Below are 14,033 nucleotides of genomic sequence, written 5' to 3'. Positions count from 1 at the left end.
CTCCTGAGTTCCAATACCCTGTCTCCCCTTTGAGGGTCTATTTTCACATGTTTAATGCCAAAGAAAGTCAAGCTCTTGCAATCTTCTTTTTTTGGACGTGCACATTGGATGATATACACTACAAATTCAGTATCACATGTAATCCTCGCTGTAATGGGGCTCATCCTCCCATCAAATGTCACGTAAGACTGTGTATTCATGGCACATCTACATGCTTTGCAGTTGCCACACCTCCGGAACCCCAAACTCTTTTTTTGCTAGCCATGTTACATTTTTCTTCTGCACAAACAGCCATTTAGTTAAGATATCCCCCAATGATTGCGCTTTTCGATATGTGATCAGAGGGCGTGGACCAATCCTGGTCCTCAAGTGCTTGTCTTGTTGCAAAACATGCCAATTGTGTGTCAAAATAGTTTTTAATGCCTTGTGTTTATTTTTGAACTCCAAAAATAATCTAAGTTGGGAGGATTTAATATTTTCCTGTACCCAAGATCTCTGAGATTAGAAGAGTAAGTCTTCTCTTTTCTTGCTATTTACCCTTTCATAAGCATCCATGAGAACCTTGTCTAGGTACCCTCTCCCAAGGAATCTTTGTATCACTGCAGATATTTTCTTCTCAAACATCATATTGCAGGAACATATTCTGCGAGCTCGTAAGAATTGGCTCTATGGAATGCTCCATTTTAAGGCCCTAGGGTGTCCACTATTACCATACAGAATCGAGTGACAGGCAGTACGTTTTCGATAAATACAGGTTGCTAGTTGTCTATTTTTCACCTCTATCTGGACATTCAAGAACTCAATTTTAGTGTCACTCCAGGTGGCCACAAGTTGTATATTTAAGTTGTTATTGTTCAATACATTTATGTATTGACGTAGTTCATATGTCCCATATGACAAATGTCATCAATAAAGCGAACCCATAGCACCACTTTCTCCATGTAAATACCCAGTTCATCAAACCATGCCATCTCCTTCTCTCACCATCCCATGTAAAGGTTGGCGTAGGTTGGCGCAAAAGAAGCTTCTGTTGCCGTACCTTGTTTCTGGAGGTAATATTCCTTGTCAAACAAAAAAACATTATATGTTAGACAAAATAATAGCATGGTCATCATTTCAGTGTGCTGTGCAATTTTTAAGAAATATCTGCAAGCTTCTATACCAAACTGGTGTTTATTGATGTGTACAGAGATGTCACATCCATAGTCACCAAGAGAAATGTATTCAAGGAATAGCATGGATTTTAGATTAAAAGTCTGTTGTGTCACATAAATAAGAAGGGAGCTCTGTGACATAGGGACATAAAAAGAGATCTTGAAATGTAGATGTATTTTCTAGGAGGGAACCAGTCATGCTGACAATCGGTCTTGCCAGGTGGATGAAATTTGTTTTTATGGATCTTAGGCAGGAAGTATTTACAAGGGATTTCAGGAAAGTCTGCTTTCAGATAGGTATATTCCTCATATTCGATGAGCCCACAACTCATCCAGTTTTTTTTACATTGTGATAATTTTTCTGGTGGTCAATGGTGGGATCCGTTTTAAGTCACAGTGATCACGATTTTGAAGTTGTTTCTGGGCTTCCCTAATGTATTCAACGATGTCCATGATCACAATGATGCTGACCTTGTCTGAGGGTTTTATAATGATAGAATCATTATTCTTTGAGGCGTTGATCTCCTTCCATTCATTATGAGTGATGATACTAAATCTTTTCACTTTTGTTGTCAATCATAGTATGCTGATGTCTCCAACTACTAGTTCATGAAAGATATCAACTAAATTCCCACTAGGTAGTTGAGAATTGAACCTACTAGATGGCTTCAGGTGACTTGTTATGGAGAGGTCAGTGACCAAACCCATAGAATTTAAACTCGTTATTTTGCTGTTATTACTTGCGATACCAGGAGATCTATCCAGAGTGATTTAATCTGCTAGATCATTAACGACTAAGAGTTCTGGAATTTCACGTATTTTATATCCAGAGTGCTTTGTATCTCGTGTTCCTTGTGTTACTTTAACTGGGGAGGATTTCATAACATAACATTTCCTCAGCCGAAGTTTCTGCACAAATTTGTATGTTTCAGTACAGTTGTTGTATAGTCCCAGTATGTAGTAGGGCAGAAACTTAGACCAAGATTAAACATTTTCTCCTGATTTGTCTTTGAGATGTTTACTATGCTGGCATTAGCCACAGACTTTGTCTGTAGGGTACAGTCTTCATCTACTCCTTGAACCCTTTTCCTCTTTCCCCTCCTCAATTTGGCCACCACTGCATTGCCCTCTGCCTCTGGTTAATTTTGGTGTGGCCAATTGCATTAGTCTCATCTACCCATGAAATCCAGCTTTTGTTGTGGCGTTTCATCTGCTGAGGATCCAGGATCCGAGCTTACATCTGTATTTCTTAAGGTGGCATCTGATTTACCTGCAGTGTTAAGTTTTTCTTTAGCTCTCAAAGTATCATATTTGTGAGCAAAGGTGTATATCCTGCCATACTCATAATCCAGGCTATCACAATTAAACTTGTGTGCCTTGCATGCTCTTATTTCCTCTTCTTGTTTCGAGATGCGTTCTTCCATTTTTGTTAACATCATTTTTACTTCCTCTTGAATAGGAACCATTTCCAACTCTTTCATTAGTTCATCAATAATTTTTGTTAATGTTCCCATAAGTTTCAATGAACAGCCTGCAGTGTGGGATCTCCAATCAGCCAATAAATCAAGGTCCATATCCGCAAATGTTGGAAAGATCAAAATACGTAATCCCCGTGGTACCCTACCACATTCAATATATTTTGTGAGTGATGTCATTTACCACCATTTCTTCAATTCAGAGATATGTTCTTTTTCTCATTCCCTGATTATATCGATTACTGTTCTGGAACCAGGGCTCTGTATTTGTCTTGTGTTACACTGACCATCGATGTTGTTGAATACAGCAACTGCTGCTTTCTCCCACATGGCTCTACGATTCACCATATTGTTGATAATAGTCTGAAGAATTTACTTTTCTTTTACAGATGATTAGAGGAGTCTCTCAATTATACTATGCATCCAATAAGACGTCAGGTTGATTTAAACAGCTTATAGGTGAAGATTACAGCAAGTTCTCATTTCTCCCAGACACTGGTGTGTCTTCAGTTCAATAATCTTTGCATATGATGTGAAATTTCACTGGTATAAAGCAGCAGTGTAAATAGTTAACTTATGAATGGCCACAATCACATATAACAATGTATTTGAAAAGTTTAAACATATGAGGAAGCCCAGTTAAGTTGAATACTATTGCAGATCCGGTGCTGCAATTGATTCAGATATCACAGAAGTGGAATATTCAACATGTAACCTCAGCCTGTCGGTTCTCTTATATTAATCGTACATTAGGTTGCAATATACCGGGCCGAACACAATATGTTGATGTTTGTTCACATTAGCATAAACCCTCACACCACTGATGGCAGGCATCCGATCACAGTGGGGGCCCTCTACCCCCGCCCCCCAAGAGTGAAAGGCACTTACCAGTCGATCATATTTCACCGGGTAGTTTGTGTCTCTATTAGAGCTTGGCGTAATGCTGCATGTTAATTCACCACTCGTATGTCATTCCTGATCCACAGCATGCGCACTAGTCTTGGCGTGCTGGCTGTGTTGCGTACCGGACAATGCAATTAATCTCATAATTCCGGTGAGTTTCCAGTGAGTTTCCCTACACCTCCAACAGCCCACCACAGCATCCGTTTTGCTGCACTATAAAGTCACTGGCCTTTGGCCCTAACCCCACCGGTGGGTGGCCACCCCCAAGTGGACAGCCAACCAATGTGAATGCTCATCATAATATAAAGGTGTATCATTTTCAATAAGGCAGGTTTATTGGCTTTGAGAAGGGTTCACCATGTCAATATATGTAAGAAGGGCCCAATAGGAGTAAATACATCATATGAGTGCACCCCTATTGACTTTGTCAAGGGGTCACCACATCAATATATAAGACACTGGTGTATTAGCTTTGGCAAGAAGTGCCAACATCTATATACAACGCAAGACTATTGGCTTTGTCAAGAGGTCACCACATCATTATATGAAGGTGAGCTTATTGGCTTTGTAAAGGGATGACTCACTAATATTTAAACAAGATTATTGGCCTAGCCAAGGGGTGGCCTACCAATATTTAATGAAAGTCGATTGTTTCTGGCAAATAACAGCAAACACTGAGAGAGTCTTTCTTTTACTGTCCTCAGGGAACATAATGCAGCTATCTCATCAACCACAAGAAGTCCCTGCAGCCAGCAGCCAAAGAGCAAATGCTCCAGCTATAGGAATGCTTAGAAATACCATAAACATTTCCTTGAGTCACGTTGTATATGCCTTAGGAAAGACAGGGCTATTTTTTATAAATTATTTCTGGCGGTTGCAGCAGCACCTCACAACACTTATGTAAAATGTTGGTGGTGCTTCTGCTCATATTGGGGCACCACAAAATAGGAAAATCTTTGCAAATTTTCCCACAAAGGGTATTATGGGGCACTCCTGGACAGGAGCAGTGAATTTATAATGAGCAGCTCCTACCTCTCATTTATTATTATTTTTGTGTCCTCCACCCCTTTCTTTTATGGAATGGGTGTGCTGGTCCTACCTGGGGCACCCAGCCACTTTAATCTTTCATTGGAGGCCACTGGGGGAGTACAGAGGCCACTGGGGGAGTCCAAAGGCCCTGTGACCCCACTGGCTCCCTGCACTGTGCAGGAACCAGCATCTTCATAGTTTTACCCCACCCAGCAAGAGAAGTTTCTTTCCTGCTCCAGTGACAGGTGGGAGTAGGCCCTTCAGTCCCCAGGGGCACATAATTTGCAATAGGCCCAAGTGATGGGGTCCCTGGATCAATATATGGTTCAGGGAGGGGAGCCCCATGTGTCAAATATATATTTATTTGGGGTAATTCCGTTCAGTTGTTTTGGCTGCAGCAGTTGCGGATCTCTTGGTCCTGGCCCACTCCTGAGGATTTTAAGTAAGTACAGTAGCCACCTTTTTAAGTTGAGGGCGCAAGTGCTCTGGCCTGTTGTAATCTATCTGTGGGTGTTTAACCACGCCCACCGCACGCCCAACACTATCACTCGTTTGTGGGCTTGTCTTTCAAAAATCTTTTGTTATAATTGGTAATTGATTTATGTTTGTCCCTCCTTGGATAGTTTTGTTACCACCTTGGCCATCGACCTTGTTACATGGAAAATTGCACTTTTGCTGATACGTTTGACTGCAAGTGAACTTCTTTTCCTTTTGTGTCTCTGGTCATAGCGGCCATGGCACTTTGAATCAGCTTGCTTATGTCAACTGTTTTACTTTTCATTCTCAATTTATGCTGCATGAAAAGTCCAGTTAGGAATTTACAACGCTAATAACTAACTCGAGCAAACGCAAGACCCACTGCATTGCAAATGCTTGTTCTTTTCTTTTTTTTCAGGTCTAGCAGTACTCCCTGGGGACAACGAACCCAAATACTTGAACATTTGATGCAATGCTCATGAAATACCCTTGATGTAAAAGATGTAATTACAAATTACATATTCCATTAATTACCACTGATTAACAGTGATTACACTATTAATGAGACAACTGTAATTGTGGTATTATTTATGTATGTGTTGCTATTTAATGATGTTGTACTTTTAAGTGTTGTTTTTCAGGGGACAGAGATGAAAGCTCTGCTGTTTGACAGTGGGACCTGCTGTAATAGCAGAGTGTTTGCTGCGCTGCAGCCAAGCCACAGCAAACAGCTATGTCCCAGGGGCGGGCAACCCCGGGCCCTAGTAGGAGCCAGCCCTTGGGGGGTAGCAGTCCCCAGGGCCCTCAGTGGCTCCACGAAAGGGGCTGCGATGCCCCCTTCCAACCTCAAGATAGCCCAGGGGTGGTAGCCCCCAGGGCATGGGGACCCAAAATGGACTGCACATATGTATATTGATGCCCTCGGGTGTGTTGTCCCCCCCTTTGTTTTTTTTCAGTGGTGGTCTGCCCACTCACAATTCAGTGTAGTTCCAGGGGGGGTGGTCCCTGGGGCTAATGGGGGTCCCTGGGACCCCCTTTCTTTTTTTAAATATTTGCCCCGGGAGCAGTGGACCCCAGTGTGCAGGGGGGCCACAGGCCCCTCGCATTTCATTTGTTAAACACCCCGGGAGTTGGTGGTCCTAGAGCAGTGGGGGAGGGGTCAGAAGGCTCCAGCACAGTCCTAAAGACATGCCCCCGGGACTTGGCCCAACCTAGGGCTTCATGATAAAACTGCGAATCCGTCCGTAAAAAAAATTTAAAATGCATTTTAGCCCTGGGGGTTCCTTTGGGACCCCACCACCAGAGCTAAGGGGTCAGGGTGTTCGGACCCTGGCCCCTTTTGTATTTTTTTTATATTTTTTTCTGGGACTCGCCTTCAGCCGACTCCCAAGATGGCTGAAAACACTTCTGTGTTGAAGTGTTATCAGCCAATCAGATCTCTGCACAAGATTAGGAGTTGCGAATCCTCTGTGTCCCTATGTATACAAATTTGGATTTCTTTAAATTTCACAAAAACTACAGAATGGATTTATGCCAAATACCAAAAAAGGCTATTTCTGGACCAAGAGCTACATTTATGCCAAATTTGGTGTAATTCCGTCCAGTGGTTTTTGCGCTATTGCTGCTCAATTTTTCCTAAGAAAATGAACACTGGAAATGTTACCCTCCCTTCATCTAGACCCCCACTTGACGGATCGCCCTGAAATTTTCCAGACAGCAGCTCATGTGACTGTCAAATTTTTTGGGAGAATTTTTGAAGATTCATCAAGCGGTGCCAAAGAAATAGGCAAGCAAAAAACAGCTTTTCTATAGAAACTAGGTCCTAACTATAACCACAGGAGGAAGGCCCTTCTCTTACATAGCAGCCCGGACATGGAACACACTTCCCCTCAACCTCAGGCAGACCGCATCACTGAAGCAATTCAAGAAGGACCTCAAGACCTGGCTCTTCGACTGAGCAGCATGCCTACATTCAGCGTCTTGAGACCCTATGGGTGATTAACCGTTCTTTACAAATCCGTGACTGATTGCTTGATTGAACTACCTACTGGTGATCGCCAGTAGATTTTATATATATAAATAAATATATATATATATATATATATATACATATGTATGAAAGATATTTCCAAAACTGTCAGTCGTCGTTCATCGCAGACCTCCCAATATAGAAACTCCTATTGTGAGAGCTTAACTAAAGCAAGCTGTAACAAATGCAGGGGTTCATTTCTGTGATTCAGGCGCATCACACACCTGCATGCCTTTTACAAACATTAGCAGTGACACATTTTGTTATAAGAAGAACCTATGGCAAAAAATAGCATATTACATGTCGAGCAACATGCATTATTTATGTGATTAGGTGCCAATATGAAAGCTGTAAAAAAGTGCATTTTGGGCAAACAGTGATTGGCTGCTGTACAGGATTCAGGAATCACAAATCAGTATTTATCAATAAGAAACTTGACACGCCTGTAGCCTATCATTTTACCTTGTGAACTATTTACTATCAGATTTGGAGATTTTCCCTGTGGAACAGTCTGAAAGGAAAAAATACTTGAGTAGAGAAAACGTCTGGATGCACCTTTTTAAATCATTGTGTCCAGATGGGCTGAATATCACTGACAACACCGCTTGATTGTTGCATCTCTAAAGATTATAGCATATTTAAAGAGCTCTCTGGACTGCATTGATTCCATAATGCAAATCAGAATTTACATTGGATAGTAAATGCCACCCTAGCACCTTGTGCAGTCGCTGACCAAACATTCTTGGTTTTGCAGCGGCAACCTTTGGCTTGCCTTTTGTGACTCCTGGCACTGCCTCTGCAACCCCTGACCTCAGAGGTGGCAACATCAGTATCAAGAAGACAGGGGCAGCTCCATATATCTTATTTTCTGCCTTTTTGTCATTATACTAATGGTGAATAATTCTCTATTAATCATTATTAGTGTAATAAAAATAGAGCACACTTTGCTGACATGGGATCATTGCTATAAGCTGTTGTGAGTAAAAATGCTTTAAATGTAGGTTGTGTGCATGTCTGTATATATATATATATATATATATATATACACATATATATATATATATGTAAATACACATGTATGTGTGTGTGTGTATATATATATATATATATATATATATATATATATATATATATATATATATATATATATATATATATATATATTCCTCTCCTCAATCTCCAAGGAAAAAAGGAAAAAGCACTGAACTCCGAAAGCAGTTAAAATCATTTTCTGTGCAAATGTACAGACGTACAGGTTTACAGCGTCAACGCGTTTCAGTGAGATTTGCCTTGCTCCAACGAATCTCGCTGAAACAGGTTGACGCTGTGATCCTGTACACATTATGGCCAGTTCTAGGCTACAAACCAGATAGACAGCTTCCCAGAGGCATGGGATAAATGCTCAGAAATAAATGAGAACAGCTACTTTAACAGAAGGTAACTGACAAATTGCAAAGCACATTTTGCTGGGTTAGGGATTTCTTTTTTTTTAAAGTGTGATTAAGTCACCCAGCCTCTGGCAGGAATCAGGGTAGTAGGTGTAAGACAGATCCTTAATGCAACTGCTGGGTGGTTTGACGCAGATCTTGGATGCAGCCCAGATCCTGCATTCCACCCGTGCACTGCATGGGCAACAACCATATGATGAAAGGTCAGGATGCATGGACAGTTGGACAGACAAAGGGCAGGTCTAACACCATTCTTTCTGTGCATGGGCAAATGGCTGTGTTAGGAGCAGGTTTGACACATGGGAAGTAGCTATGCTTTCAACTGCTAATGTTCCTTATTGAAAAAAACACAGTTAAAATAAAGTTGTAGTTCACATAGTGTAAACTCTGTAACATTCATGTGGGGGAAAGGCTGAAGAAATTTACTAAAAAAACACTTAAAGTGGTGCTATGCTTCCAAACCGAAACATAAAATCACCGGAGATGCATTAGTCATGGTCCAGTACAAAAACAATACTTTGTGCCCTACCAGGGAAACCAGAACTCAGTCTTAAAATGCATTGTCTGCCTTGGAAGTTTGGACTGGTCACAAACTTGCATGTTTATGAGCATTCCCAAATCCTCTCCATCCCATTTAAAGCCTGATTGGTTGCATCATACCACTTTTTTCTAGACTTTAAGCCATGTTCTCACATGATAAAGCCAATAGGTCTCACATAGGAGATGCCTGTTTATAAGGATGTATGATGGAACAGTGCATGCGCCAACCACACATGCCTGAACAACACAGTCATATCAATGACCGCGCTGTTTCCACGAATGCCTTTACCAACGATTTTTTGTTGGAAAGGCATGCCTAGTGAAGGCGTCTGTGGAACGGCATGTTTGTTTTTCACATGCCATCTCCCCCATCTGCCCTGAAAATAAGACTACCCGACCCCCCACCCACCCCTAAAAACTACCCTGATAACCACACCCACCCTGAGACCTAAAACCTACCCGACTCCCCACCTGTCCTACAAACAACTGACTCCCACACCCCAAAAATAAAACTACCCCGCCCATAAAAATAAAATTACCCCACCCCGCCCTAAAAATATGAACTACCCGAGCCCCCCACAAACCCTAAAAATAAAACTACCCAGCCCCTCACCTACATAATAAAACTACCCAACCGCCCCACCCACCCAAAAAATAAAACTATCCGACGTCCCCTACCCACCTAAAAACTACCCCTATACCCCTCACGAGCCCTAAAACCTACACCAACCCTCCACCCGCCCTAAAAACAACCAACCTTCACCCCCGAAAATAAAATTACCCCACGCTAAAAACAAAATTACCATGACCCCCCCCCCATCCCTAAAAACACACCATAAAAACAAAATTAAACTGATCTCCCACCCCTGCCCCTACAAACAAAATTCCCACGACCCCCCCATCCCCACCCTAAAAACCATAGTACCCTGACCCCCACCCAGCCCTAAAAACCATAGTACCCTGACTCCCACCTGCCCCTTAAAAATAAAATAGTAACCCAACCACCCCACCCCTAAAAACTACCCCAACCCTCTACCAGCCCCCCTTACCTGACCGCGTCCTACCCTGACCTCCCACCCTGCCCTAAATACAAAATTACCCGATCATCCACCCCAGCCCCTTAAAACCCGACCCCCAACCCGCCCTAAATACAAAATTACTCCGACCCCCCACCCCGCCCCTAAAACCTGACCCCCCCACCTGCCCTCAATACAAAATTACCTGACCCCCACCCCACCCCACCCCTAAAAACCCACCCCACCTACCTAAAAGACAAAATTATCCTTGACCCCATCCCTAAAAACCTGCCCCCCACCCGCCCTAAATACAAAATGATCCCTATCCCTCACCCCGCCCAAAAAGCAAAACTACCCCCTAGCCCCACTTACCTGACCGCATCCTCTCCCGATGCTGACTCCCGTTTTCTCTGCCTTAACCAAGCATGTGCGTTGTTCAGCACATGCATGGTTAAGGCAGAGAAAAAGGGAGCCATTGTTAACGCAAGCGTGGTTCCGCTTGAGTTAACAACATTGTTGTGGTTGTAGCATCGTTGTTCCGGATGTTTACCATTTATAATGCAGTTTCATGAACAAACTCAAAATTACCATAGTGTACACTGTTTACTTGGCATCACTTTCATTAATTAACTGTGGTGTCATCACTCAACTGAAAAGACAACATATGTTTTGTGTCTTACATGGTGCCGTTAAAGGTAAAATGTTTACAGAACACAATTCCTTTCAAGGATTCACAAAATAAATAAAATAGAATATATAACAAATAAAAACGTGTAATTATTACATACCTTTCCATCATCCTAATTTCACTATCTAGGGCCTCATTACGAGTTTGCAGGTCCGACCGTCGGACCACCATGGTGGTAGTCCTTCGAACGCCACCTGCACAACGGTCCTAGGACCGCCGTATTAAGAGTTCTACGTGGGGGTGGAGTGACTGGAAGGCAGAGGTATGTGATAGTACAATGGAGCTACTGTTGGCCATGCTCTTCTACCTGTCAGCACGATGGACAGCCTGTTTCCCATGCACCATGCTGTGCACTAAACACAGTGCGCCCCGAACCTGAAAGTTTTTGGGGGCCGACATGGGTCCTCACATCCCCCCTCCATGTGGCCGTAATCCTTGGGGCCCCCTGTTTTGGGCCCTTTACCTGCCAGACCACCAAGCTTTCCATGGTGATAGAATTTTCAATGAAAACTTGGCGCTCCAGCAGTTCATTATAGCCTTGGTGGTCCCGTAATGAGGCCCCTAGTATAACTGAATTAGGAAGATGCAAATACCTCTATTTATGGTTGGATGTGTTGAAAGCTGTTGTGATCTGTAAAACAATGTATTTGGTAATACAAAAATTCATGGACGCATTTCATTTGAGTGATCTCACCACAATAGATGCATGAAATTGAAGCTGGGTAAATTCTGAGCTCTAAATATTCGTTACTATAAAAAAGAAACAAAAACAATCCCAATTTGCAGTCAGGAAAGGTACCAGATAAATGATGACAAATTAAGCACATCCTCCAAGGCTTTGTTGGTGGAAGCGTAAGTTTATTAACAAAGTTGTGCTAACTAATACTCCTGTCAACATTTGGTAGGTGATGCTATGCTAGCTTCAGAACAATCACAGTTTCATACATATTCAGTTGCTGAAGAAGACCAGAACTTGTAACATGTAATCACTCTTGTGAGTTTAATGTTTTCATCCCCTCTCTTTAAACCTCTGATGTGAAAATAGAGGCATGATTGCTGTCACACCCTTTTCAGGAGGCAATGGGGTAGGCTGAGACTAATAGAACAAAACCATGGGCATTGAGGCATTTAGACAGTGCTGATGTGGGGCCTGGCTTACTATGGCTCTGCACACTTGGCCTGGTACAACCCTTTCCATACTTGTCTGTCAGTGGTAGCAATGGTGAACAGTCACTGACTTCACAGGGATGTTAGTGTAGGGGTTCCAAGGCGCAGGAATAAATACCACACCACCAACATGGCAATAAGATCAAAGTCCAGCCCTGTCTGCTCTTTGTAGAAGAGGCTAGTACTTTATTACACAGAAAACAAAGAATTCCACTAAATATTCAATAATACATGAATACCTGATTCTGAGTCTGGGTGCTTTCAGGGGCGTCTGCTGAGTAATCCAACTAACCCCCTGCCTGTCCCTTTTTGGGTGCCCCTCTTCTGGTTCAGAGTTCAAGATAAGGTCTGTAGGTGCAGCTCGTGTGCCACCTCCCCCAGCTTGGTCTTTTCACTCTGTATCTCAGGCCTAGGCCTGCTCAATCTCTTACCCAGTTTGCAGGAACAGCGCTGGGCTGTATTTGGCCCTCCTGTGGCAGCAGGATTTCATTGGTAGCAGGAAGCTTCCAGGCGGCTCACAGAAGTATTCAAAGGAGCTGGGCAAAGGCTGACCACTCAGCACGTCACTCAGAGGGCTGTGGCAGGAGTGGAGGCTTCTTTCAGTGGTCTTCTTCCAGAAAACAGGCTGTAGATTATGGCTAACTTCATTGCACTGGCAGTTACTAGGTTAATTGCATGGCTCACTCTGACAACCAGATGGGTACTTGACTCATGGCATGGCTCACTTAGACACTGTTGAATTGGTGCTTCTTTTTAAAGTCGCCTGGCACACGCTTGCAGGTTCTTTGGCCCTACAGACCCCAGGCGCTATCTTTGGTACACCATGCTTTGAGGCAATGACCCCCATTCTCACGACGCATCCTAAGGGCACTTCTCTGGCCACTTGGTCTTCACCCAACTGCACAATTGGGCAGTGCTGCGGTAACTCAGTCCACTTGTGGGGCATTCGGGCAAGTGGCAGGTACTTCTACGGGGTTCAGTTGGCCCTGCTGCTCTAGCATACAACTCTTGGTGCCTTAGCATCTACGACACATACGACCATGTTTACATTGCCAGGCCTAGCAGTACAATGCTAACTTTGGCGTCCTTCATTAGCGAGTCTCTAGTGGATGGATCCTATGCCAGAGTCAATTAGTGAAGTCCCTTCCATGATCAGATACTCCTCCAGGGTTAGCGCCTCCTTCCCTTGCTCACAGGCAGTTGTCTTGGTACCACGGCCAGTCCAGTAATTCCTCCTTCAGAACTAACTACAGTTGATTTTCACTTACGTCTGGGGAGTTGGCCGTCAGAGCGACACCAATCCTTGGCTGCTCAATAGTCGCTGAGTGCTCTGTGAAGTACACCTTCATCAGTAGAAAAGACCACAAGAACAAACATAGGTGGGTCCTGGACTCCAACCTTTACACTACTGTCACAGACAGAGGATGTGTATTCCATGTCTGTTTCCTTGGAACCGTTTTGAATTGTTTCACTTTTCATGTGTACTCACCAGGGCAAAGTACACACCTGGCCTTTGTCTGCAATTCTGCTCTGCCCAGCAGGACAGTCTCCAGGTGGACTGCCCACCACACAGGTACAGAGAGATGTGAGCAAGCTGCACCCCCTATTTATAACCCCACCTCACAGAAATCAGGAAAATAGACAATAATATGTGCCCCTTCGAAGGACTACTCTCCCACATCTCAACAAAAGATACTTGCAGGCCTCACCCTGCATCCCCTGCCATCTACCTAATGGCAGCTGCAGTCAGAGTAATTTACAACACAATGTAGCAGGAAGGGCCCAGGCACATCTAAAGAAAGCCTGCCTCCTCTTTGCTCATGTTAAGAGTTCAGTGTTCACCCCTTCGATCTAGGAGATGCCATCAACTCATGTGCTGTCCGGAGAAGGCAATCTGTCCTCCACCTTGTACTTTGGTCCAGATTGTGAACATCTAAAAGGAACCGACAACCCTATACTGATGTAAAGCCTCTAAGAACCAACTCTATTTTAAGTAGGCCCGATTCCATTTTAGGTGAAGGGTGTCCCAATTTTCTCAATTTCAGGTAATAAGAGCCGTGATTTTCCTCAAATTATGCAGAATCATTATCATGTCTGCCTTTGATGC

General features: G+C 43.3%; 1 protein-coding gene across 3 annotated transcripts in view; it reads right to left on the bottom strand.

Moving 5' to 3' along the window:
- The window catches only part of DENND2B (DENN domain containing 2B), a 916,594-nt gene that overhangs the window by 394,585 nt on the left and 507,976 nt on the right, over positions 1 to 14,033 (bottom strand). The window lies entirely within an intron of this gene.

The sequence above is a fragment of the Pleurodeles waltl genome, chromosome 3_1, assembly GCF_031143425.1.
Source record: "Pleurodeles waltl isolate 20211129_DDA chromosome 3_1, aPleWal1.hap1.20221129, whole genome shotgun sequence".
In the NCBI taxonomy this organism is placed as follows: domain Eukaryota; kingdom Metazoa; phylum Chordata; class Amphibia; order Caudata; family Salamandridae; genus Pleurodeles; species Pleurodeles waltl.
The sequence above is the reverse complement of the archived record's forward strand: the minus strand, read 5'-3'. Positions and strand labels throughout refer to the sequence as shown.